We start from the raw sequence: 26,540 nt of genomic DNA, 5'->3' as shown, positions 1-26,540 counted from the left end.
TTTATTTAGTTCAGCGGCAGGCAGCCACAGAGAGCGACTCGACAGTCAAGATGCAAGCTTAGTCCAGTCTCAAAGACTCAAGGCATTTAAAGGCACTGCCTAAATCAAGACATAGAAACATAGACAATAGGTGTAGGAGTAGGCCACTCGGCCCTTCGAGCCAGCACCGCCATTCAATATGATCACGGCTGATCATCCACAATCAGTACCCCGTTCCTGCTTTTTCCCCCATATCCCTTGATTCCTTTAGCCCTAAGAGCTAAATCTAACTCTCTCTTCAAAACATCCAGTGAATTGGCCTCCACTGCCTTCGTGGCAGAGAATTCCACAGATTCACAACTCTCTGGGTGAAAAGGTTTTTCCTCATCTCAGGAATGTCCGTGTGAGTTGTTTCTACTCAAGTTCCAGCCTGATGACACACTGACATGATCCAGCAATTGGTGTCATTTTCCCCCAGCTTAATGACACACTTCCTATGGCCAGGTGACCAGAACTGCATACAAGTGTGATCTCACCCACGCCCAGATACACAGCTGCAAAAGTCCTAACTCTTGTACACCATGCCCCCGTCCAATGCCTGAAGAAGGGTCTCGACCAGAGATGTCACCTATTCCTTTCCTCCAGAGATGCTGCCTGACCATCTGATTTAAGGATGAATGTCAATGTGTCAGAGAAGGTTTGCTCCAGTATAGACACAAAGAGCTGGAGTAACTCAGCGGGACAGGCAGCATCTCTGGAGAGAATGAATGGATGACGTTTTGGGTCGAGACCTTTCTTCAGAAGTCTCGACCCGAAACGTCTCCCATTCCTTCTCCACAGAGATGCTGCCTGTCCCGCTGAGTTACTCCAGCATTTTGTGTCTATCTTCGGTTTAAACCAGCATCTGCAGTTCCATAGGTACACAAAAATGCTGGAAAAACTCAGCGGGTGCAGCAGCATCTATGGAGCGAAGGAAATAGGCGACGTTTCGGGCCGAAACCCTTCTTCAGACTCTGCAGTTCCATACACAGGTTTACTCCAGAACTTTGACCTCATCCAACATAGAACGCAGAGACCCACATATTGAACAGAGATAAAAGAGTTCAGAGAGGGCAGGAAGTTGTGTGTAAGATCAGAGGAGGTGAACAGGAAGTGTTTCCTTTCCCAGCCGAGAGGTCAATAATGAAAGGTCAGAAAATTAAAGATTAAACCTGACATTTGATTGTTTCTTTAAACAACAATTGAAGGGTCTCCAGATATCCAGTGGGGATAGACGCCATTACACTGGTGTGGAGCTATGTCCAACAAGGTGACTGACCTGGGGCAAGGTATTACCCGCATGTTTTTCCTTCGTCACAGTGCCATACAACGCGGAAACAGGCCCTTCGGCCCATCGGATCCCTGCTGACCAGCGATCACCCCGTACACTAGCACTATCCTACACACAAGGGACAATTTACAATTTTTACCGAAGTCAATCAACCTATAAACAAGTACGTCTTTGGTGTGTGGAAGGAAACCAGAGCACTCGGTGAAAACCCACGCAGGTCACGGGGAGAACGTGCAAACTCCGTACAGACAGCACCCATAGTCAGTATCGAACCGGGTCTCTGGCACGTTAAGGTAGCAGCACCACCATGCCACCCTCTATGGCTGGACCGAGTCGCCTGCATTTCCCTCCAAACCCTTCCTATCCATCTATCTGTCCAAATGTCTACATTTCCTCTGGCAGCCCGTCCACATACAGCCTACCCTCTGTGTAAATTCATTGCCCCCTGAGGTCCCTCTTAATTCTCTCCCCTCTCACCTTAACCCTGTGCCCTCTAGTTTTAGAAACCTCTACCCTGGGAAAAAGACAGTGAGCGTTCACTTTATCCGTGCCCCTCATGATCTTGTACACCTCAATAAGGTCACCCCCAGCCTCCTAGGAGGCAAAGAATAAACTCCCAGCCTATATAACCTCCAAAAGTAAAATGGACAAGAAAGTCAACTCATTGCATTTCCCCCCCACACCCTTGTTCTTGCTGCCTCACAATCGCTTCTGCTTATGCAAGAAACCGTTTCAAAATTCTCACCCTTTGTTGCAAATATCTCTGTGGTTTTGCTCTAGAATTTCAAGCTCTGAGGCTCTATAAGGCATTGGTCAGGCCACATTTGTGGTATTGTGAGCAGTTTTGGGCCCCGTATCTGAGGAAGGATGTGCTGGCTCTAGAGAGGGTCCAGAGGAGGTTTACGAGAATGAGCGGGTTAACATATGATGAGCGTTTGTCGGCACTGGGCCTGTACTCGCTGGAGTTTAGAAAGATGAGGGGTGACCTCATTGAAACCTATCGAATAGTGAAAGGCCTGGATAGAGTGGATGTGGAGAGGGTGTTTCCACCAATGGGAGAGTCTAGGACTAGAGGTCACAGCCTCATAATTAAAGGACATTCCTTTAGGAAGGAGATGAGGAGGAATTTATTAAGCTACAGGGTGGGTGAACCTGTGGAATTATTTGCAACAGTCGGCTGTGGAGGCAGTCAATAGACATTTTTAAGGTGCAGATTGATAGATTCTTGATTAGTACGGGTCTCAGGGGTTATGGGAGGGGGCAGGAGAATGGGGTCAAGAGGTAGGGTTGCCAACTGTCCCGTATTAGCCAGGACATCCCGTATATTGGGCTAAATTGGTTTGTCCCTCTCGGGTCGAGGGGACTGTCGGGTCGGACAGCCCATGGAGTCCAACCTTCGCTTACAGCCGACACCACCGCTCCTTCTCATAGCTGATCATCGGTTCACGAGTTGGATGGGGTACTGGCCCAGGCCAAAACTCCTCAGCTGGCCCACCGGCTGGGCTTTGTGTACAGTCCAACACCCGGGCCAACTCATCATTCACCCAGACACGGCCCAGTCGGTCAACGAATTGCCGTAGGGAATTTGTCCCATATTTTGACCTTTTGTCCCTTATTTGGGAGCGAGAAAGTTGGCAACCCTAGGGGAGTGGGTATGTTAGATCAGCCATGATTGAATGGTGGAGTGGACTCGATGGGCCAAATGGCCTAATTCTGCTCCTATGACATGAACTAATGGGTGGGATCAGCAGTTCTGAAGCCAACCCCATCAACATTGGCTTCCAGCCAGATGTACAAGACCAGGCCAATCCTTAAAGAAACTGAATGAGTTTTAAACCAAGATAAGCAGCTATCATCACCACCAGTGGGTGAACAGTACATCAATTGGATGAATTGGAACAGTGAATGCTAAACAGTGATATGTTCATTGTACCTCCCACCTCACTCACCCACAACCTGACACCAGCTCCTTTCATTCACACAGACCACACTGCACAATAACTGCAGAGTCATTTTGTGGACAGCACCCTCGTGAAGAATGGCACCATTCATCCGACAACCCCCCCCCCCCCCCCACACACACACACACACACATCCCTCCACACACACACCCCTCCACACACACACCCCTCCACACACACACCCCTCCCCACACACACACCCCTCCCCACACACACACACCCCTCCACACACACACCCCTCCACACACACACCCCTCCACACACACACCCCTCCACACACCCACCCCTCCACACACCCACCCCTCCACACACACACCCCTCCACACACACACCCCTCCACACACACACCCCTCCACACACACACCCTTCCCCACACACACCCCTCCACACACACACCCCTCCACACACACCCCTCCACACCCACACACCCCTCCACACACCACCCCCCCTCCACCCACACACCCCCCCACACACACCCTTCCACCCACACACCCCTCCCACCCCACACCCCCCTCCACCCACCACACCCCCCCTCCACACACACACCCCCCACACACACCCCCCACCCACACACACACCCCTCCACACACACCCCCCACACACACCCCTCCACACACACCACCACACACACACACATGCACGCACACACACACACACACACCACACACGCACACACACGCACACACACACCCTCCCCATCCAAGCATGCCGAGGCTCCTCCGAGCTGCCTGTGCCTTCCAGCTGTGCGAGCTCACCAGTCCAGGCTAGTGTGGACGTGAAGCACATCTGTATCTCCGCAACAAAGGAGCAGTCAGACCCCATCAAACTCCAAATCTGGCTGCCACACTTAGCTGCCCGATCCAACTGTTAAATCTCTACTCCTACAGCAACATTTCTCTTTACCTTGCACTAAACGTTATTCCCTTCTGGTATTTCTATGTAAATGTCTCGATGTTAATCGTGTGCAGTCTTGCCACTGGAGTTACTCCAGCATTATGTCTATCTGAAGTTTGCTGAGGTGGGGAACACAAGCTTGGATGTGGGGAGGATGTTTCCACCAGTGGGAGAGTCTAGGACCAGAGGTCACAGCCTCAGAATTAAAGGATGTGCCTTTAGGAAGGAGATGATGAGGAAATTCTTTAGTCCGAGGGTGGTGAATCTGTGGAATTCAGGGTTTCAGCCTCCCCAACACATCTCCTCAGTTCCACAGCCGTTAAAATGCTTCATGTTTATCACGGAAGTTAAACCACGCATCAGATAATGTTTAATTGTCATAAGTATCGATAACAAAAGAATTAAATTCTCACAAAGATGGACACAAAATGTAGGAGTAACTCAGCAGGACAGGCAGCAGTTGTGGAGAAAAGGAATTGGTGATGTTTCGGATCGAGACCTTCTGAAGAAGGGTCTTGACCCGAAACGTCACCCATTCCTTCTCTCCAGAGATGCTGCCTGTCCTACTGAGTTACTCCAGAATTTTGTGTCTATCTTCGGTTTAAACCAACATCTGCAGTCACTTCCCACACAATTAAATTCTCACTTCAGTTCTGTCTAGTTTATCGTCATGTGTACCGAGGAACAGTGAAAAGCTTTAGATGCGTGCTATCCAGTCAGCGGAAAGATAATACATGATTACAATCGAGCTGTGCACAGTGTAAAGATACGTGATAAGGGAATAACGTTTTGTGCAAGATAAAGTCAGCAAAATCCGATCAAAGATAGTCCGAGTGTCACCAATGAAAAATCAACTTTGGGAAAGCGAACTGGCCTGGTTTCCAAGAAGATCTTGAAGGGAAGATCGCCCACCTTCCAGCGGACCCCAAAAACTATCAAATCTTCACCAAGTTAGTGCACCAGGCAGCCCGGGAGAACATCCCGAGAGGCTGCCGCACTCAATACATCCCCGGCCTTGACACTCTAAGCAGCGAACTATATGAGCAATACCAACAGCTCTACCAATCTGACCCCTTTGCTGAAAGCACCATGGAAGTAGGTGAGAGACTCATGACCTCCCTATCAGAATGCCGCCAGCGGAAATGGCAAACTCTACTGGAGACAACTGATATGGCAAAAAACAGCAAAAAGGCATGGAGCCTCATCCGAAAAATCAGCAATGACCCATCAACACCAACACATCAACAGTATACCACCACGGCCAACCAAGTTGCGCATCAGTTGCTGCTCAACGGGAAATCCACCACAAAACAGCCAAGACTGACTTCAGCACTCCCAAAACACCGGACTGACTGAGCCGTTCTCCCTTGAAGAGCTCGATATCAGCATCAAAGCCCTCAAGACTGGCAAAGCCATCGGCCTGGACAATATTTTCACAGAGGAGATCAAGCAGTTTGGACCTCTGACACGGAAGTGGGTCCTTGAGCTGATGAACAACTGCATGCTGACAAGAAACATCCCAAAGATCTGGAGGAAAACCAAAATCATCGCTCTTCTAAAACCCGGTAAAGATCCAGCATATGCAAAGAGCTTCCGCCCAATCTCCCTGCTAGGCCACCCGTACAAGCTGTTTGAGCGCCTGATCCTCAACAGGCTTGCCCCAGTCGCTGAACCAGCCATCATCCCTCAACAAGCTGGATTCCGACCTGGCAAATCCACAACAAGTCAACTTCTGAATCTCACACAGCACATTGAAGACGGGTTCCAGAAAGGGCTGGTGACAGGAGCCGTCTTTGTTGATCTGTCTGCCGCGTATGACACTGTGAACCACCACCTCCTCCTAAAAAAGATCTTGGAGAATACCAAAGACCTGGCACTCACGGACCTCATCGGAGCCCTCCTGAAAGATAGGCGCTTCTATGTTGTCCTTAACAACAAGCAAAGTCGCTGGCGTCGACAACGGAATGGCTTGCCTCAAGGTAGTGTGCTGGCTCCACTACTATATAACATCTACACCAATGACCAGCCAATGGACCAGAACACTGAGCGGTTCATCTACGCCGACGACCTCTGTGTAACATCCCAAGAGAGTACGTTTGAAGCTGTAGAAGCGAATCTCACCTCAGCCCTAGATGAGCTACACCTCTACTACGAGCGCAACCACCTACACGCAAACCCTGCGAAGACCCAAGCCTGCTCGTTCCATCTCAGGAACCGGGAAGCAAACAGACCCCTTAACATCACATGGTCTGGAACACCTCTTGGGCACTGCACCAACCCTGCCTACCTCGGTGTAACACTGGATCGCACTCTCTCCTATAAGGAACACGTCAAAAACACCAAACTGAAAGTTAACTCCCGAAATAACATCCTCCGGAAGCTGACCAACTCCAAATGGGGAGCCACAGCACACACATTAAGATCTACTGCTCTGGCCCTGTGCTACTCCTCTGCGGAGTATGCGTGTCCTGTTTGGGAGAGATCATCCCATGCCAAGAAACTAGACCCAGCGTTGAATAACACCTGCCGCTCAATCACTGGCTGCTTGAAGCCCACCAACATAAACAACCTGCACCTCCTCGCTGGCATTGCCCCTGCTGATGTGAGACGGGAAGTCACCAGCCGAGTAGAGATGACCAAGGCCACCAGTGATGAACGCCACCTCCTCTACGGACGTGTACCCCCGGCCCAACGGCTGAAGTCCAGGAGAAGCTTTCTCAGCCATGTCCAGCCCCTAATAGCATCACGGGAAGAACCCAGACTCCAACTATGGACAAAAAGGCTTGAGGACGACCCCCCTCCTACTGACATGGGTATCCCTCCTTCTGAAGCCCTCCCTCCGGGCTCAGAAGCACCATGGGTCCAGTGGAAGACGTTCAACCGCCTGAGAACAAGAACAGGGCGATCAAAAGCTGCCATGGCCAGATGGGGCTATGAAACTGGCCAAACCACCTGTGAATGTGGAGAAGAGGACCATACAATGCAGCACTGCCTTGTCTGCCCCCTACTACCCAACCAGTGCAGCCCAAAGGATCTTGCAGTGTTCAATAAAAACACAAAGGACTGTGTAAAGGAATGGGAAACTGTCATATAACCAATCAGCTTCAAAGACACGAAAAGAAGAAGAAGTTCCAATGAAAAAGATAGTTCAGCACTGCTCTCTGGCTGTGGTAGGATGATTCAGTTGCCGAATAAAAGTTGGGAAGAAACTGTCCCTGAATCTGGAGGTGTGCGTGTTCTTGTACTTGTTGCTGGATGCAGCCCATGTGCAATAACACAACAAAGACCTCATAATCAATAATTCAATCGATTAATAATCAGTAATGTTAGGGCACCAGACCAGAACAGTGCAAAGCCAAAGTCTGCATTGCAACCAAAGACAAAGTCCGTAGAAGATTATAGCTGAGTAAAACACAGAGTGCTGGAGTAACTCAGCGCGTCAGGCAGCCTCTCTGGAGAACAGTTACAAATTTACCCAAGCCAATTAACCCACAAACCTGTTTCCGTCTTTGGAGTGTGGGAGGAAACCGGAGCACCCGGAGAAAACCCACGCAGGTCACGGGGAGAGCGTACAAACTCCGTACAGACAGCACCCGTTGTCAGGATGGAACCCGGGTCTCTGGCGCCGTGAGGCAGCAGCTCTACCCGCTGTGTTGTTTAGACTGACTTTGACACAGACTTCAGCTGGACGGTCACATTAAAGGATTGTGTTCCAAGCTGTGCAGTAAAAATCACATCAGCTCTTGGTAAACATTTCCTTTGATGACATACACACAGGAAGTCTCCCCCCTGACAGGAAGCTCACGTTTCCAGATGGGGGAGATTAAAGTTGTCTTTAGTCCCAGCAACCCTGCACAACACTAACCTCAGCAAGTGTGTCCTTCCATGCACGGACCATGTCTACCCACTTACCTGGTATTCCACTCACTCATTCAGTGTATCATTGATTATCTATGTTGTTGTGTTTACGGGCAGGTTAAACAGTTCTATGTTCCACACTTGGTACATTTGACAATTAAATACTCTTCGCTGATCAAGCTAAAACATGATTTGGGAAATTGTAGTTCAGTTTAGTTTAGTTTGGAGACACAGGAAGGAAACAGGCCCTTTGACCTATCGAGTCCACACGGACCATCGATCCAAATCCTTTGCATCCGAGTCAGACGAAGGGTCCCGACACGAAACGTCACCTATTCCTTTTCTCCAGAGATACTGCCTGACCAGCTGAGTTACTCCAGCAATCTGTGCCTATTTAGCTTGGAGATACAAGCACAGCAACAAGCCCTTCGGCCCAATGAGTCCATGCCGACCAGCATTCCCTGTACACTAGCACAATCCTACACGTTTGGTACTGAATGCCTTTGGAGTGTGGGAGGAAACCGGAGCACCCTGAGAAAACAGGGAGAACGTACAAACTCCGTACAGACAGCACCCGTAGTCAGGAATGAGCCCGGGTCTCTGGCACTGTGAGGCAGCAGCACTACCCGCTGCGCAGCCGTGCTGTACTAACTTTGGTATAAACCAACATCTGTAGTTCTCTGTTTAGAAACATAGAAAATAGGTGCAGGAGGAGGCCATTCGGCCCTTCGAGCCAGCACCGCCATTCAATATGATCATGGCTGATCATCAAAAATCAGTGTCCCGTTCCTGCCTTCTCCCCATATCCCCTGATTCCATCAGCCCTAAGAGCTAAATCTATCTTGAAAATTCAAATTCTCTCGTCAAAACTCTAACTCTCTCATGAAAACATTGATCCAAAGATACTGGATTATAAACTAATGTTACGAAGATATAGAGAATGGCAGATGGTAGTGTTTGAGGTGGGAGAGCTATTGGTTAGGATGGGACGAGGTCAGAAGACTGGGTCTCTATTCCTTGGAGCGCAGGAGGATGAGGAGTGATCTTATAGAGGTGTATAAAATCATGACAGGAATAGATCGGGTAGATGCACAAAGTTTCTTGCCCAGAGTTGGTGAATCGAGGACCAGAGGACACAGGTTTAAGGCGAAGGGGAAAAGATTTAATAGGAATCTGAGGGGTAACAGAAATGAGTGTATGGAACAAGCTGCCAGAGGAGGTAGTTGAGGCTGGGACTATCACAATATTTGAGAAACATTTGGACAGGTACATGGATAGGACAGGTTTGGAGGGATATGGACCAAACGCAGGCAGGTGGGACTAGTGCAGATGGGGCATGTTGGCCGGTGTGGGCAAGTTGGGCTGAAGGGACTGTTTCCATACTGTAAAACTCTAGGAAAGTGATACAGTGGTAAGCACTGGGTCAGGGCTACCCTGTGTAGTGAAGCTTGTCACGAGGGATGAGCTCAGCACAATCTCCACTCATTCACTCACGTAGCCAGCCACTGTCAACAGCATCCGTTCTCAGGCTAAACTCAACACATCCTTCCTTAACCACACCAGCCTTCAGCCACCAGCACACGGAATCTAGACACAAGGAACTGCAAATGCTGGGTTACAAATGAAAGGCGCAAAGTGCTGGAGTAACTCAGCGGGTGCAGCAGCATCTATGGAGCTAAGGAAATAGGCAACGTTTCGGGCCGAAACCCTTCCGGGTTTCAGCCCGAAACGTTGCCTATTTCCAGAAGGGTTTCGGCCCGAAACGTTGCCTATTTCCTTAGCTCCACAGATGCTGCTGCACCATAACTCAGCGGGTCAGGCAGCATCTGTGGAGAACATGGATAGCTGACGTTTCACAGAGTGCTGGAATAACTCAGCGGGTCAGGCAGCATCTGTGGAGAACATTGATAGGTGACGTTTCGGGACGGGACACTTCTTTCAGATACTCTGGTCCCTGGCCCAGACATACTGGCACCGATTTAACACTACTCCTTAGACAATGGGAGTTGAACCTAAACGTCTCACCTTGAACACAGAGCTGCCTCCTGAGTGTTGGCCATCCATGCCATCGTCAACGATATAGGTCCCCGTCTTTACAAGTTACTCTGCGACTCCAACCTCTAGTTTATGTCAAGGAGTGCTTGAGGCAAGGCAGCTCCATCACCAAGCACGTTGCTAATAGCCGTAGCTAACACATTCTTGGCTGTTTAGGTCAGGAGAACAAACAGTCAGCGCGGGCCTAACGTGGTCTGCAGCATCCATCAGCAGCAGCAGCAGCATCAGAGCTAGGAGTGGGAGGAAGCAGTTCATGCCCCTGGTGCCACCATTGTTATTTAATAAGATGCAGCTGCTGTGATTCTCAGCGACTCTTGCCTTGCTCCCCATCCCCAGTCACCTCCCACTCCTCGATTGGCAAGAATCCATCTGCCTCTGCTCCAAAAGATTCAAAGCCTCGGAGTCAACCGTCCCACAGAGAGAGAGTTCCAGGAATTCCTGACTCGCTTCACTCTGTCTCCATCTTATAGAGGCTGCCCCTTATTTATTAAACAAGGGTCACTGGTTAGAGCCACGGGGTCACACAGCACAAAAACAGGCCCTTGGGGCCCAATGCTGACTATCCCTTTGCCTGTGTTTGTCTCCTATCCCTCTACGTCTTTTAGTTGAATAAGTTTCTTGACCAAGTATTCACATACAAGGAATTTGTCTTGGTGCTCCGCCCACAAGTGACAACATGACATACACCACAGACACTGGCCCTTCGGCCCCACTTGTCCATGCTGACCATGATGGCCCATTTAAAATTTGCCCACGTTCGGACCGAAACCCTGAAGAAGGGGTTCGGCCCAAAATGTTGCCCATTTCCTTCGCTCTATAGATGCTGCTGCACCCACTGAGTTTCTCCAGCACTTTTGTCTACCACCCATTTGCCCACGTTTGGCCCATATTCCTCCCAACCTTCTCGCTCCATGTGTCCGGCTAAATGCTGTTATTGTAACTGCCTCAACTACCTCCTCTGACAGCTCGTTCCATACACCCACCACCCTCTGTGTGAAAACATTGCCCCTCAGGTTCCCATTAAATCTTTCCCCCCTCACCTTAAATCTGTCCCCTACCTTGGGATGGTGACTGTAACTGTCCACCTAATGTCCACCTAACTGTCCCTAACGACTTTCCACCCGTCTATTTGCCTCCCACACAAGTCCCAGCCTCTCCAGCCTCTCTTTACAGTTGAAGATCTTCCTCTCCACATGAGCTTTGTCTGTAAGACCCGCCATAAAGTCTCAATCATTCTCACTCTTCTAAACTCCAGCGGATGTAAACTTGGACTGTGCAACCTTTCAACCCAAGACAACCTGCCCGCTGAGTTTCTCCAGCACTCTGTGAAACGTCACCTATCCATGTTCTCCACAGATGCTGCCTGACCCGCTGAGTTACTCCAGCACTCTGTGAAACGTCACCTATCCATGTTCCCCACAGATGCTGCCTGACCCGCTGAGTTACTCCAGCACTCTGTGTCTACCTGTGGGATGATCTTGTTTCCGGTGTCCTGGTTGGAACAGAGAGATTGACGATCTGTTGCTCAAATGGTTTAGAACACAAATTCAATTTGTAATTAAATGCTGGAAGAAATGCTTTTCTGCTTCCATCAGCTCAATGAATAGGAATGTTCAAAATGAACCAGAGATTAATGTAGTTATTGTTACTGACACGTGGACTTGGATACAGAGAAGGGCTTTGTTTATGCACTACCCAGTCAAATCACACCATACTTGAGTACAGTCAAGTCATTCACAAGTCTGACAGATAGATCCCATTGTGCAGGAGACAGTGTCACATTATTACATTGTTAGTTACAGAGAGAAAGTGCAGCGTTTGCAATAAAGGTAGGTTGGAAGATTAGGACTTCACCCTGGCTTATGGAGGGACTATTCAGTGACAATAGACAATAGGTGCAGGAGTAGGCCATTCGGCCCTTCGAGCCAGCACCGCCATTCAATGTGATCATGGCTGATCATCCCCAATCAGTACCCGTTCCTGCCTTCTCCCCATATCCCCTGACTCCGCTATCTTTAAGAGCTCTCTCTTGAAAGTATCCATAGAACCTGCCTCCACCGCCCTCTGAGGCAGAGAATTCCACAGACTCACCACTCTGATAACAGCAGACAAGAAGATGTCACGTGTACTCAAGCTTCTGTATCCTCTGCCCGATGGAAGGGGGGAGATGAGGCAATACGAGGCATTAGTTTCTTGACCTTAATTCTTCACTAAATGACTCACAGCCAGTGTCTATCTCAGTCCACCTTGGCCCACGTGATCTCCCAGTTGCCAAACACTTCAACTCCCCTTCCCATTCCCACACTGACCTTTCTGTCCTGGGCCTCCTCCATTGTCAGAGTGGGGCCCAGCACAAATTGGGGGAACAGCCCCTCATATTTCGCTTGGGCAGCTTACAGCCCAGCGGTACGAACATTGACCTCTCTAACTTCAAGTAACCTTTGCATCCCCTCTCTCTCTCCGTCCATCACCCCCCCGCCCCCCCCCCTAGTCATCGTACTAGTTTCATTGTCGTCCTGCCAAGTTTACACTGTCTGTATAACTTATTTTCATCCACCCCACAGTCAACAATGGACCATTGTGGGCTCCACATTTCCTTAACCATCATTGCTTTTTGCATCTCATTTCATCAATTTGTTACATGTACCGTCTATATCTCTCGTTTCCCTTTCCCCTGACTCTCAGTCTGAAGAAAGGTCTCATCCCGAACCGTCACCAATTGCTTCTCTCCAGAGATGCTGCCTGACCCGCTGAGTTACTCCAGCACTTTGTGTCTTTCTTCAGATAATGATAGTGGGGGAGGAAATATGTGAGCACCAGTCACTGAGGCCCCCCCTCCCCACGACACCAAGCTGCTGTCCAGGAGGGTCTGAGACGTTACGACATGTGCAGGGGATGTGACTTCTCTGTGGCAACGGCCTGCTACAGACCAGGTTAGATAGCAAATGATGGTTATGTAGGTCCCTCACAAGATTAATAAAGATTAGGAGCAGTGGTCAGGTCATTTTTAGTTGATTGATGCAAAGGTATTTACACCCCCCCCCCCCCCCCCCCCCCACCCACCGCACACCCTTTGTGTGACAACTTCACCCCTCAGGTTTTTATAAAATCTTTCCCCCTTCATCTTAATCCTGTCACCAAACCATCCAACACATCGTCAACTCAACGCATTTACCCTCTTGTCTCCGCAGCTGCCGAATGTTGTCTACTTTTTTTAGTTAAGTTCACATTTCCAACATTGACAGCCTTTGTTGGCTTCCAGCTATCTTACTCCAGTCGGTAGGGGCATCAGTTCACTTAAAAGAACAGCGCGTAGAAATTTATTCTCACAAACGTGAGTGAGTGTCTGAAATTCACTGATGAAACACATCATTGTTTCTCGGGTCTGAAGAAGAGTCCCGACTCAAAACGTCACCTATCCACGTTCTCCACAGATGCTGCCTGACCCGCTGAGTTACTCCAGCACTCTGTGAAACGTCACCTATCCATGTTCTCCACAGATGCTGCCTGACCCGCTGAGTTACTCCAGCACTCTGTGAAACGTCACCTATCCATGTTCTCCACAGATGCTGCCTGACCCGCTGAGTTACTCCAGCATTTTGCGTCTACCTCCGATGTAAACCAGCATCTGCAGTTCTTTCTTACACATTGTTTGTGAAGAACTTGGACGGTACAGTGAGGTGGCAGATAAAGCCACTGGTTCAATCCCGATCTCAAGCACTTTCTGTGTGGAGTTTGCATGTTCTCCCTGGCTTCCTCTGCATCCTCTCCCCCTTGCTTCATATCGACTATTTCTTCTTTACTCTCTCAGTCTAGATGAAGGATCTCGTCCCAAATCACATATCGTCTCTCTACTGACTGGTTAGCACGCAACAAAAAGCTTTTCACTGTACCTCGCTACACGAGATAAGAAACTAAACGTTGACTGTCCATTTCTCTCCAAAGACGTGGCCTATCCTTTGTGAGTTACAACACCATGTTTTGCTACATTATTTCATTACCTTTTGTCTCAAAAGAAATAGAACTTGCGAAATATAAAGTATCAGTTTCATTCTATTTAAAGAAAGAACTGAGCTCCTTCTGCTCGCTGAATCGGACTGCATCGCTCTGGTGACGCACGGAGTGGAGATCGGTCTATTTCTTCTGTTCTACTGAAGTCACGAAGACCTGCTTGGAGGTGTTGCCCCCTGAAGCTCTTGGACTTCACCACCTTCTCCCCTCAGCCACTTCATGGGCTTATTGCTGCAATGAATGTCCAGTTTGGAATGAGGTGGACTACCTTCACGTGGAATTCTCCAAACAACTCTCTGGAAGGAACAGCGACTGAAGGGGAATAGAAGAGGAGGCAACTCTGTAATCACCTGGCTCTCTCAGAGGTCCCATAGAACGTGGCCATCAACCAAAGGAAAGCGTCCAATCCATGCTGTAACTGTCCACAGACCAGGCCAAGTATCTAGACCTGGGCCAGTTGCCGGCCAAGTCTCCAACGCAATGTTCATTGGATATCATCTTGGCAAAGCCATCTTGGTGACTTTATCGTGGAGTCAAGGGTCAAGGGCCAAGCATCTGGGGTCAACGGTCAAGGTTCAAGAGTCAGTCTCAGGTTCAATAGTCATAAGGTCATAAGAAATAGGAGTAGAATTAGGCCATTCCGCCCATCAAGTCTACACTGCCATTCAATCATGGCATAAACCCCATTCTCCTGCCTTCTCCCCGTAATGTCTGACACTCGTACTAATCAAGACTCGAGGGCCAAGTGGGTTTAATTGACAACCGGAGTATGTATCGCCAACAAGCCCTACCCAACTTGCCCTTGAGAACGTGGAGGTGAGGCACCTTCTGAACCCTGCAGTCTTCCCCATGAAGGTGCCCAACAGTGGGGTGGTTTGGACAACACCGACTGTCTTCCTCGGCCACTTCCGTGCAGGTTTACAGTCCCAGAAATGCCAAGCTGTCGATGTTGAACAAAAGGCTTGAACGCTGAACTGACAGCGAGGATGATGTAAACCATTGCACCAGACCATGTTACACTTGTAATCTGAACCGTACATTTACAAAAGGCCCCGTTTGCTTCGTATTATATTTACACTTGCACAAGGTACAATGGACCAGGTTTTACAAACCACACGCGATTAGCTTCAGAGTCACTATGTGACTTGTGTTTCAAGTCTTCCCGCACTATAATTGTACGAAACTCTCCAGTGTCAATTGCTTCCTGTACGGAGAGCCACCAACTAAACTGCTGTTGAGATGTGTTACTTTGTGCCTTTGTACAATTATATAAAAGCTTCTGATCCACCCACATAACAACTACGCCCAGTCTCTCCCAGGGAAAGAGGTGCAAATAACTTCCACCAACTGCAGTTACATAAATGAGTGACTCGGTTTGGATGGCTGCAAGTTACTGAACTAGCAACCCAGCACGAGTAGGAAGGAACTACTGAAGCTGCTGAAATAACTCAGCGGGTCAGGCAGCATCTGTGGACTGTGGTCACCCATTCCTTCTCTCCAGAGATGCTGCCTGTCCCGCCCGCTGAGTTACTCCAGCATTTTGTGTCCATCAGCAACCCAGTACTCTGAGCTGAATGACTTGGTAGTTGAATAATTGCAGTGACCATAAACAACGGAAAACCTGGACTGTTCACCCCCACCCCCTGCAGGAGAAACTCCACTGTTCCTGCTCTTGGTGGGAGGATTCCAACGAAGGCAGACACAAAATGCTGGAGTAACTCAGCGGGACAGGCAGCATCTCTGGAGAGAAGGAATGAGTGATGTTTCGGGTCGAGACACTTCTTCAGATTGAGCGTCGGGGAGAGGGAGACACAGAGATATGGAAGGGTAAGGTGTGAAAACGCCTGCTTCACAGTATCAAACTCTGACCCATGGTCACATAGTTGATGGTGAGCAAGGGATGGAATTCATACGTTCTAGGAGCAGAGATAGGCCATTCGGCCCGTCATGTCTACTCCGCCTTTCAATCATGGCTGATCTATCTTTCCCTCTCAACCCCATTCTCCTGACTTCTCCGTAGGGTGTAGGATAGTGCTGGCATACGGGGTGGTCGTTGGTTCAGCCTGGGGTCGAAGGGCCTGTTTCCGTGCTGTAACGGCATGGGGGAACTGCTGGGGGGGGGAGGGGAGGGGAAGGGGGAAGATAAAAGGGGCAGCCAACGTGCTTTGTAACTTTGTCAATGCCGTAGGTGGCCGCTGTTTGTATACATTGTTTACACAAGCAAAGAATCTCACTGTAAATAGTCACAAGTGGCAATAAAGTATTCCTATCCCTAACTCTAAAGTTTAAAGATACTGTAGGTGGATGCAGGTAGTCGTGGTTTTTGATTGTCAGATGGTTGGACAAAGCCCAGAGATGAAGAGACAAAATATGTGAGATAAGGATTAAAGAGATGAAACGTGAAGGGATACAAGTAGAGGGGGGGGGGGGGGGGACAAGGGAGAAATGGGCGAAAGTTCTGAAGATAGACACAAAGTTCTGGAGTAACTCCGTGGACCAGGCAGCATCTCTAGCGAGAAGGAATGGGTGACGTTTCGGGTCGAGACCCTTCTTCAGACTCTGATCAAAGCCCTGACATGGTCTTTGTAGTCATGATGTTTAGTTTAGTTTAGTTTAGAGATACAGCGGGGAAACAGGCCCTTCGGCCCAGCGAGTCCATGCCGGCCAGCGATCCCCGCACACTAATGGGCCTGTCCCACTTGCCAACTTTTTTCGGCGACTCCCGGCATCATTGAGTGACGTATCAGGGTCACCGAAAGATTTTGAACATTTCAAAATCCAGCGGCAACAAAAAAAATGTTGCGACACTCGAGGAGATCCCGCGCGTCGATACGTCATCACGCCGCGGCTTTTTCGGTGACCCTGATACGTCAGTCAATGACGCCGGCAGTTGCCGAAAAAAATCGCCAAGTGGGACAGGCCCTTAACACTATCCTACACACACTACGGGACAATTTACAATTATACCAAAGCCAATTAACTTGCTAACCTGCTCAAGAAGGACCTGCAGATGCTGGAAAATCTAAGGTAGATAAAATTGCTGGAGAAACTCAGCGGGTGCAGCAGCATCGATGGAGCGATGGAAATAGGCACCGTTTCGGGCTGAAACCCGAAGGGTTTCGGCCCGAAACGGTGCCTATTTCCATCGCTCCATCGATGCTGCCGTACCTGCTGAGTTTCTCCAGCAAATTTAGAAACATAGAAAATAGGTGCAAGAGTAGGCCATTCGGCCCTTCAAGCCTGCACCACCATTCAATATGATCATGGCTGATCATCCAACTCAGTATCCTGTACCTGCCTTCTCTCCATACCCCCTGATCCCTTTAGCCACAAGGGCCACATCTAACACCCTCTTAAATATAGCCAATGAACTGTGGCCTCAACTACATTCTGTGGCAGAGAATTCCACAGATTCACCACTCTCTGTGTGGTTTTGTCAACCTACAAACCTGTACGTCTTCGGAGTGCAGGAGGAAACCCACGCAGTTCACAGGGAGAACGTACAAACAAGCACCCGTAGTCAGGATTGGTTAGAGTTCAAGAACAATAATGGTTCCGTTTTATACACCCGGTGAAGGGGGGCAAGACAGTGGGGAAAGATTCACGGTCTTCAGCGTGCAGAACCCACAGCCCGTCAGTCTGGAGGGCAGAGCACGTCTGCAGTGGCATTATTACAATTCAGATAAAATGTCTCTTTGAAATGGTGTTGGCCGATGCAATTTAAATGGTAATGACGACCCATTTTTCATTTGTCATGACTTGCCCCACACACACACACATCAACCCCGGCTACAGAAGGCAGACAGTAAGCGGGGCGTGCAACAACAAGATAGGAAGAATATGGACGAGGCCTGCCTGCACAAATACTGCCGTTATGGAATGGGATTGTGGACTGCATCGCATTAGGATGCAACCCGCTGCTTTGGCACGAACAAAGCATTGCTCATCAGTGTGAGGAGGTCGGCACTTTGGTCAGGCTGCCTTGGGAGTGTTGCGTGCAGTCTGGTCTCCCCCATTACCAGGAGGAGGTTTACCAGAATGCTCACGTCCATTAGTGATTAGGCCATTCAACCCATCAAGTCTACTCCGCCATTCAATCATGGCTGATCTATCGATCTCTCCCTCTCGTGGATAAAAACAGCTTTTATCCACGAGTAAGTACACAAAATTGCTGGGGAAACTCAGCGGGTGCAGCAGCATCTATGGAGCGAAGGAAATAGGCGACGTTTCGGGCCGAAACCCTTCTTCAGACTTTGAACACTTTATCCACGAGTAGTTGCTCTACTCAACAGGCAAAAATCTGTAGCCTCCCTTTGGTCTGGTATTTTGTTGGTTCACATGCTTGATCAATGGTGTTTTATCATTAATGTTTTATTATTATTAATGTTTAGTGTTTCCCCGAGTAATTCGTAACGGTCACTGTATGTCATGTTGTTACTTGTGGGCGGAGCACCAAGGCAAATTCCTTGTATGTGAATACTTGGCCAATAAACTTACTTACTTACTTGCAACCCCATTCTCCGGCCCTCTCCCCATAACCCCTGACACCCCTGCCTGGGATTAGAGGGCATCAGCTGTCAGGAGAGGTTGAACAAACAAATAACCATATAACACCATATAACAATTACAGCACGGAAACAGGCCATCTCGGCCCTACAAGTCCGCGCCGAACAATTTTTTTTCACTTAGTCCCACCTGCCTGCACTCATACCATAACCCTCCATTCCCTTCTCATCCATATGCCTATCCAATTTATTCTTAAATGATACCAACGAACCTGCCGCCACCACTTCCACTGGAAGCTCATTCCACACCGCTACCACTCTCTGAGTAAAGAAGTTCCCCCTCATGTTACCCCTAAACTTCTGTCCCTTAATTCTGAAGTCATGTCCTCTTGTTTGAATCTTCCCTATTCTCAAAGGGAAAAGCTTATTCACATCAACTCTGTCTATCCCTCTCATCATTTTAAAGACCTCTATCAAGTCCCCCCTTAACCTTTTGCGCTCCAGAGAATAAAGACCTAACTTATTCAACCTATCTCTGTAACTTAGTTGCTGAAACCCAGGCAACATTCTAGTAAATCTCCTCTGTACTCTCTCTATTTTGTTGACATCCTTCCTATAATTGGGCGACCAAAATTGTACACCATACTCCAGATTTGGTCTCACCAATGCCTTGTACAATTTTAACATTACATCCCAACATGAATTGTTTTTTTCTGCAGCTTTGGATGATGAGAGGAGACCTAATGGAAATATATAACATTATGAGAAGCATGGATAAGGTAGACATTCAGATCTTTTTGTCACCAGCGTGGAAATGACAAAGACGAGAGGGCATAGCTTTAAGATGAGAGGGGGAAAGTTTAAAGGAGATTGCGGGGCAAGAGGGTGGTGGGTGCCTGGAACACGTTGCCAGGGTGGTTGTGAAGGCAGATACAACAGTGGTGTTTAAGAGGCTGTTGGCACATGGACACACAGGGAATGGACACATATGGTTAACATGCAGGCAGAAGAGATTAGTTTAACTTGGCATCACGTCCGGCAAAGACATTGTGGGCTGAAGGGCCTGTTCCTGTGCTGGGCTGTTCCATGTTCTATATGTTCCATATTTTAGTTTAGTTTAGAGATACAGCACGGAAACAGGCCCTTCGGCCCACCGAGTCCGTGCCGACCAGCGATCCCCGCACACTAACACTATCCCACACACACTAGGGACAAGTTTTACATTTACCAAGCCCATTAGCCTACGCGTCTTTGAAGTGTGGGAGGAAACTAAATGGAGAAAGCCCACGCAGTTCACGGGGAGAACGTGCAAACTCCGTACAGACAGCACCTGTAGTCAGGATGGAACCCGGGTCTCTGGCGCTGTGAGGCAGCAACTCTACCGCTGCCCCATATGTCCCATATATGTTCCATGTTCCATTTTGATCTACAGTCTGTGTGCGCATTCTTCAAAGGGTGAGCAAGAGGAAGGAAAGAACAATTCCCACAGCTGTACTGCAAGTGGGCGCGGCTCACAGAGTTGAATGAATCCAAAGTCCACTGCAAATTGCTTGGTTTTAGCTTCTTCTTTTCTAAATGGTGTCACAAGCGGTGGGGATGGCTGGCCGTTATCAGTCAGGAAGTTGGGCATAGAATGGGGATGTTACAGTTGTATAACGTGTCGGTGTGGCTGGGCTTGGAGTATTGTGATCACATTTGGTCGCACAGCCACAGGCAAGATGCCATTAGGCAGGAAAGGGCGCGGAGGAGATTTACAAGGATGTTGCCAGGTCTCGAGGGCCTGAGCTACAGGGAGAGGTTGGGCAGGCTGGGACTCTATTCCTTGGAGCGCAGGAGGATGAGGGGAGATCTTATTGAAGTGTATAAAATCATGATCTTGAGAGAGTATCTTGCCCGGCATTGGTGAATCGAGGACCAGAGGACATAGGTTCAAGGTGAAGGGGAAAAGATTTAATAGGAATCTGAGGGGTAACTTTTTCACACAGAGGGTGGTGGGTGTATGGAACGAGCTGCCAGAGGAGGTAGTTGAGGCTGGGATTATCATAATGTTTAACAAACAGTTAGACAGGTACATGGATAGGACAGGTTTGGAGGCATATGGGCCAAGTGTAGCTGGGACATTGTTGGGCAAATTGGGACGAGGGGCCTGTTTTCACGCTGTATGACTCCATGCTTCAGTGACACTGATACAATAATAATAATCAGTGGTGCTCGGTAAGAGAGAGAGTTGAACCCAGAGAGTTGTCAATCTGTGGAATTCTCTGCCGCAGAAGGCGGTGGAGGCCAATTCACTGGACGTTTTCAAGAGAGAGTTCGATTTATCTCTTAGGGCTAATGGAATCAAGGGATATGGGGAGAAAGAAGAACGGGGGACTGATTGTGATTGATCAGCCATGATCATATTGAATGGCGGTGCGGGCTCGAAGGGCCGAATGGCCTACTCCTGCATCTATTTTCTAAGTTTCTATGTAACTGCAGGCACAGCCGGGCAAGGGTTAAACCAGACATCCCCAGCCACCCGGAGAGTGCACATCAGCCCAGCCCTTGGCCGGTTGCATCTTGATCACGTTTCTGTTTGTGCAATATCTCATTCCTGACAGGATGCACTCCACTTCCTGTAATTCACTGGAGCCAAACGACAAGCAGCCCAGCTCCCAGCTCCCCTCCGGAGGCTGCAATTAGTGCCTGAACGCCAGCAATGTCTCTCACGACAGTGACGGCTATTGCTACACACGACAGCCCTGTAGTCTTAGTTTAGAGATACAGCGCGGAAACAGGCCCTTCAGCCCATCGAGTCCGCACCGACCAGCGATCCCCACACACTAACACTATCCTACACACACTAGGGACAATTTACAATCATACCAAGCCAGTTAACCTACAAACCTGTACGTTTTTGTAGTGTGGAGGAAACCAAACATCTCAGAGAACATCCACGCGGGTCATGGGGAGAACGTACAAACTCCAATAAAGAGTCGGGATTGAACCCGGCTATCTGGTGCTGTAAGGCAGTAACTGTACTGCTGTGCCACCATGCCACCCTTCTGCCACCCCACGCCCGGGAACTGGAAGGACCAGCTAAGCAACACTTACAGCTGATAATACATCATATAGCGGTGTGTAAAATCACGAGAGGAATAGATTGTGTAGATGCACACAGTCTTTTGCCCAGAGTCGGAGAACTGAGGACCAGAGGACATAGGTTTAAGGTGAAGAGTGAAAGATTTAATATGGATCTGAGGGGTAACTTTTTCACACAGGGTGGGTGTTTGGCACAAGCTGCCAGAGGTGGTAGTTGAGGCTGGGACTATCCCAACATTTAAGAAACAGTTAGACATGTACATGGATAGGTCAGGTTTGGAGAGATATGGACCAAGCGTAGGCGGGTGGGACTAGTGTAGTTGGGACATGTTGGCCGATGTGGGCAAGTTGAACCGAAGGGCCTGTTTCCATGCTGTATTACTCTATGTCTCGATCTATCAGACAACAGGAACTGCTGATGTTGAGATTTGGTGTAGAACACAGGGTGCTGGAGTAACTCAGCGGGTCAGGCAGCATCTGTGGAGAACATGGATAGGTGACGTTTCACAGAGTGCTGGAGTAACTCAGCGGGTCAGGCAGCATCTGTGGAGAACATGGATAGGTGACGTTTCACAGAGTGCTGGAGTAACTCAGCGGGTGCAGCAGCATCTATGGAGCTAAGGAAATAGGCAACGTTTCGGGCCGAAACCCTTCCGGGTTTCAGCCCGAAACGTTGCCTATTTCCAGAAGGGTTTCGGCCCGAAATGTTGCCTATTTCCTTAGCTCCACAGATGCTGCTGCACCATAACTGAGTGGGTCAGGCAGCATCTGTGGAGAACATGGATAGGTGTCGTTTCACAGAGTGCTGGAGTAACTCAGTGGGTCAGGCAGCATCTCTGGAGAACATGGATAGGTGACGTTTTGGATAAGCAGACCTCCCTTTCATTGATTCCATCTACACCTCACGCTGCCTCGGCAAGGCCAGCAGCATAATCAAGGACCAGTCTCACCCCGGCCACTCCCTCTTCTCGCCTCTCCCATCGGGCAAAAGGTACAGAAGTGTGAAAACGCACACCTCCAGATTCAGGGACAGTTTCTTCCCAGCTGTTATCAGGCAAGTGAACCATCCTACCACCAACTAGAGAGCGGTCCTGAATTTAATCTACCTCATTGGTGACCCTCGGACAATCCTTAATTGGGCCTTACCTTGCACCAAACATCTATACACTGTAAACAGCTGGATTGTAATCATGTATTGTCTTTCCGCTGACTGGGTAGCACGCAACTAAAGCTTTTCACTGTACATGTGACAATAAACCAAACTCAAACTCTTGTACCTATCTATGATCGAGCTTATCTGTGGTGTGAACGCAAAACAAAGATTTTCACTGTGCCTGGGTATATGTGCCAGTCGAGACACATAATTGTCATCATTAAGTCACCACCGAGCCACTCACGGGAGGACGAGATTCACACTCAACATTAATTGGAAACTCCATCAACCCAATGAGATTGTTACTGTGGAGCTGCAGCTCCAGATGCCCTTAAACGCATTAACACACAAATAAATATACAATAATCACCAATGCAATCAATCAATAAGCAGTAATACGTGGTAACCAGGCCATAATAACACAAAACTAAATGCACAGTCCGACCAAAACAAGATCCATCTAGAACGGAGAACATGGAACAATGGCACTAAAATATGGCGACACTCGCTTGTGTAAATATGCAAAAATAATTTCACCGCACAGTTGCACATTTGACAAATAAAGCTCCATTGAGCATTGAACACCACATTACAAGAACATTTATAAGGTCTCCTTGAAGAAACAGTGGCCTCACATTGAGTGCCTGCGACAACAGGAGGCCTTGCAGCCCATCCGCTTCATGCTAGCCCTCATTGAACATTCCCAAAGACACTCTTCCCCACTCCTTACTTCCTTGCTGAGATTTATTCTCCAACACATGGCGGCAACTCGTTTTGGCACCGGTCGATGCGACCAGGTAACTGACAGCAGCCACCCACCCAACCAACCAGCACCCACCCACCCATCCAGCACCCACCCAACCAGCACCCACCCACCCAGCACCTACCCAACCAGCACCCACCCACCCAGCACCTACCCAACCAGCACCCACCCAACCAGCACCCACCCAACCAGCACCCACCCAACCAGCACCCACCCAACCAGCACCCACCTGACATGCCGAGAGTCCTCAGGCAATCATAGGGAGAACATAGCACCTGGATAGAGTGGATGTGGAGAGGATGTTTCCACTAGTGGGAGAGTCTAGGACCAGAGGGCACAGCCTCAGAATTAAAGGATGTTCCATTAGGAAGATGATGAGGAATTTCTTTAGTCAGAGGGTGGTGAATCTGTGGAATTATTTGCCACAGGCGGCTGTGGAGGCCAAGTCAATGGATATTTATAAGGCAAATAGATAGATTTTTGATTAGTACGGGTGTCAGGGGTTATGGGTAGAAGGCAGGAGAATGGGGTTGAGAGGGAAAGATAGATCAGCCATGATTGAATGGCAGACTAGACTTGATGGGCCGAATGGCCTAATTGGGCTCCTGTCACATGAATCGTATTAACGTGCAAACTCCCCACAGGCAGCACCCAGGTTCTGAATTGAACCTGGATCTGTACGGCAGTGGTACTAACCGCTGCACTGCCCGAGAGAATGCTCAGGGGGAGACTCTGGTTATTAGAACTGGGAAACATTCAGGAAGCCACTGATCACTTCCCATCCCTAGCATGGGATCATGTTGAGGGCTAGCAGAAACAGACGGGAGGAAAGGCCCTCCTCTCAGACAACCCGACCTGTCCCACCCGCCTGCTTGCCCAGGAGTCTGCAAGTCACCATTCCCCTCAGAGCCTCAGTAGAACATCACTCAACCTAGATAGACACAAGGTGCTGGAGAAGAACCTCGCTCCAGAGATGCCGACTGACCACTCAGTTACTCCAGCACTTTGTGTCCACCTTTGGCACGAACCAGCATCTGCAGTTAGTTCTTTGTTTCCACAACACAACTAAGATACTTCTTTGGGCTACAGAGCGCTGCCTCACTGCTCCAGCTGTTCAACCCCCCCACCCACCTACCTCTGCTGCTCTCTATGTGGAGTTTGCAAGAGGCAAATATAAATCAGGTTGGGGGGGGGGGCATGACAGGCGGTTGATGGGGATAATGAGAGCTGGGGGGGGGTCGTGGGGGTAGAGGTTGGAGCAGGTGGGACAGGTTAGGCGGAGGCCATTCCTCCGTCTCTTTCTGCTTGCCCTCAAAAACGATCCTGTGGCGGAGATGGGATTGACCTGGAGGCGGGCACTGGCTTGATGGGCCGATTGTCCTCTTTCTATGGGGAGGGGAGCGGGGGGGGGGGGGGGGTTTGGGGGGGGGGCAGGGATTGGTGATGGGCTCCGCTGCCGGGAGGGGCTGTGACCGGTCACCGGGTGACTACACCCGCTGTGTCCCCGGTTAGGGGGTCGGCTTTGTGGATTGCGGGTGTGAGGGGTGGGTGGACCCTGAGCCTCCAGTATTCTACCCGGTGGAGCCCGGTCCCTCCCGGCGGGCGGGCGGGCAGAGAGAGGGCCGGTTCCCGCAGCCTCGACCTCCCGTGCGCTGCCCGGCCCCGGCCCCGGCCCGCCCCGCTCCGCAAGCCCTCGCCGCCCGCCGCTGCTCCCGGTCCCGCGACCCACCGGTACCGGCACCGAGACCGCTCCGTCCCCGGCCCTGTGCCCGCCCTGTGCCCGCTGGTTCCGGCTCCAGCTCCAACACCGGCCGCTCCACCCGCTCGGAGCCCGGGCGCCGGGCAGAGGGAGACCCCGGGCCGGTGTCTGGGGTAACTAACGGGGCCTCGGCGCTGGGAGCGGGGATGGAGATGGAGACTTACCCGCGACCACGCCGGCTACGGACCGGACCGGACCAGAGGCTGGAAGCGGCGGCCAAACAGGGCGGAGAGAGAGACGGAGACGGAGCGGGACTCGCTGCACGGCCCAATGACTCACGCCTGCACAGCGCCCTTCGGCCCACCCTCTCCCTGCTAACCAACCCGGGCCAGTCCCATTTGGCCCACGTCCCCCTTAACCCTTCCCACCCATCTCTGTTCAAGTCATTATTGTACCCGTTTCTCTCGCTTCCTCCGGCAGCTGGTTCCAGAGACGGGCTCCAGGTTTGCAGGGGCTGAATGTGGAGGAAGGAACTGCAGACGCCGGTTTAAACTGAAGATAGACACAAAATGCTGGAGTAACTCAGCGGGACAGGCAGCGTCTCTGGAGAGAAGGAATGGGTGATGTTTCGGGTCTGTAGAAGGGTCTCGACCCGAAACGTCACCCATTCCTTCTCTCCATAGATGTTGCCTGTCCCGCTGAGTTACTCCGGCATTATTGCAATTGTAACTATCATTTATTAGCCAAGTATGTAAAAACCTACAAGGAATTTGATTTGCCACACAGCCATATCTAAAAAGCAACAAGACACACAACTACATAAAAGTTAACATAAACATCTACCTCAGTGGCTCCCCCATCCTCCTCACTGTGAATAAAGTCTTAACTTCCTTCCTCCTTATTCACACCTTGTGTGTCTACCTTCAGGTTTGGAGGGATATGGGCAAAATGCAGGCAGGTGGGACTAGCGTAGATGGGATGTGTTGGCCGATGTGGGCGTTGGGACCAAGGGCCTGTTTACACACTGTATCTATGACCCTCAGATGGGGAAAATGCTCCTGAGAACGTTCTTATAAGTTCATGTGATAGGAGCAGAATTAGGCCATTCGGCCCATCAAGTCTACTCCCACCATTCGAGTGGAGTGCCGCAAGGCTCGGTGTTGGGGCCGCAACTGTTTACCATATATATATTAATGATTTGGAAGAGGGAATTAGGAGCAACACTAGCAAGTTTGCGGATGACACAAAGCT

General features: G+C 49.8%; 1 protein-coding gene across 4 annotated transcripts in view; it reads right to left on the bottom strand.

Annotated features, from left to right (window-relative positions):
• Positions 1-25,627, bottom strand: part of LOC116988290 (proto-oncogene tyrosine-protein kinase Yrk-like) — an 89,893-nt gene extending 64,266 nt beyond the window's left edge. Inside the window, exons 1-2 of one of the 4 annotated variants that reach the window (XM_033044853.1) lie at positions 25,533-25,626; positions 6,329-6,341 (exon numbers count right to left, since the gene is read on the bottom strand). The gene's annotated coding sequence lies outside the window, so the exon portion shown is untranslated. Of the gene's footprint in view, positions 1-6,328; positions 6,342-7,661; positions 7,682-10,047; positions 10,179-25,513 lie in introns of those variants that run through there. The other 3 variants (XM_033044855.1, XM_033044856.1, XM_033044854.1) reach the window with 3 other exon arrangements.
• Positions 25,628-26,540: the final 913 nt, after the last annotated feature.

This window comes from Amblyraja radiata, chromosome 27 (genome assembly GCF_010909765.2).
Source record: "Amblyraja radiata isolate CabotCenter1 chromosome 27, sAmbRad1.1.pri, whole genome shotgun sequence".
Taxonomy (NCBI): domain Eukaryota; kingdom Metazoa; phylum Chordata; class Chondrichthyes; order Rajiformes; family Rajidae; genus Amblyraja; species Amblyraja radiata.
Note: the sequence above shows the minus strand (reverse complement) of the source record. Positions and strands in the feature narration are given on the sequence as shown.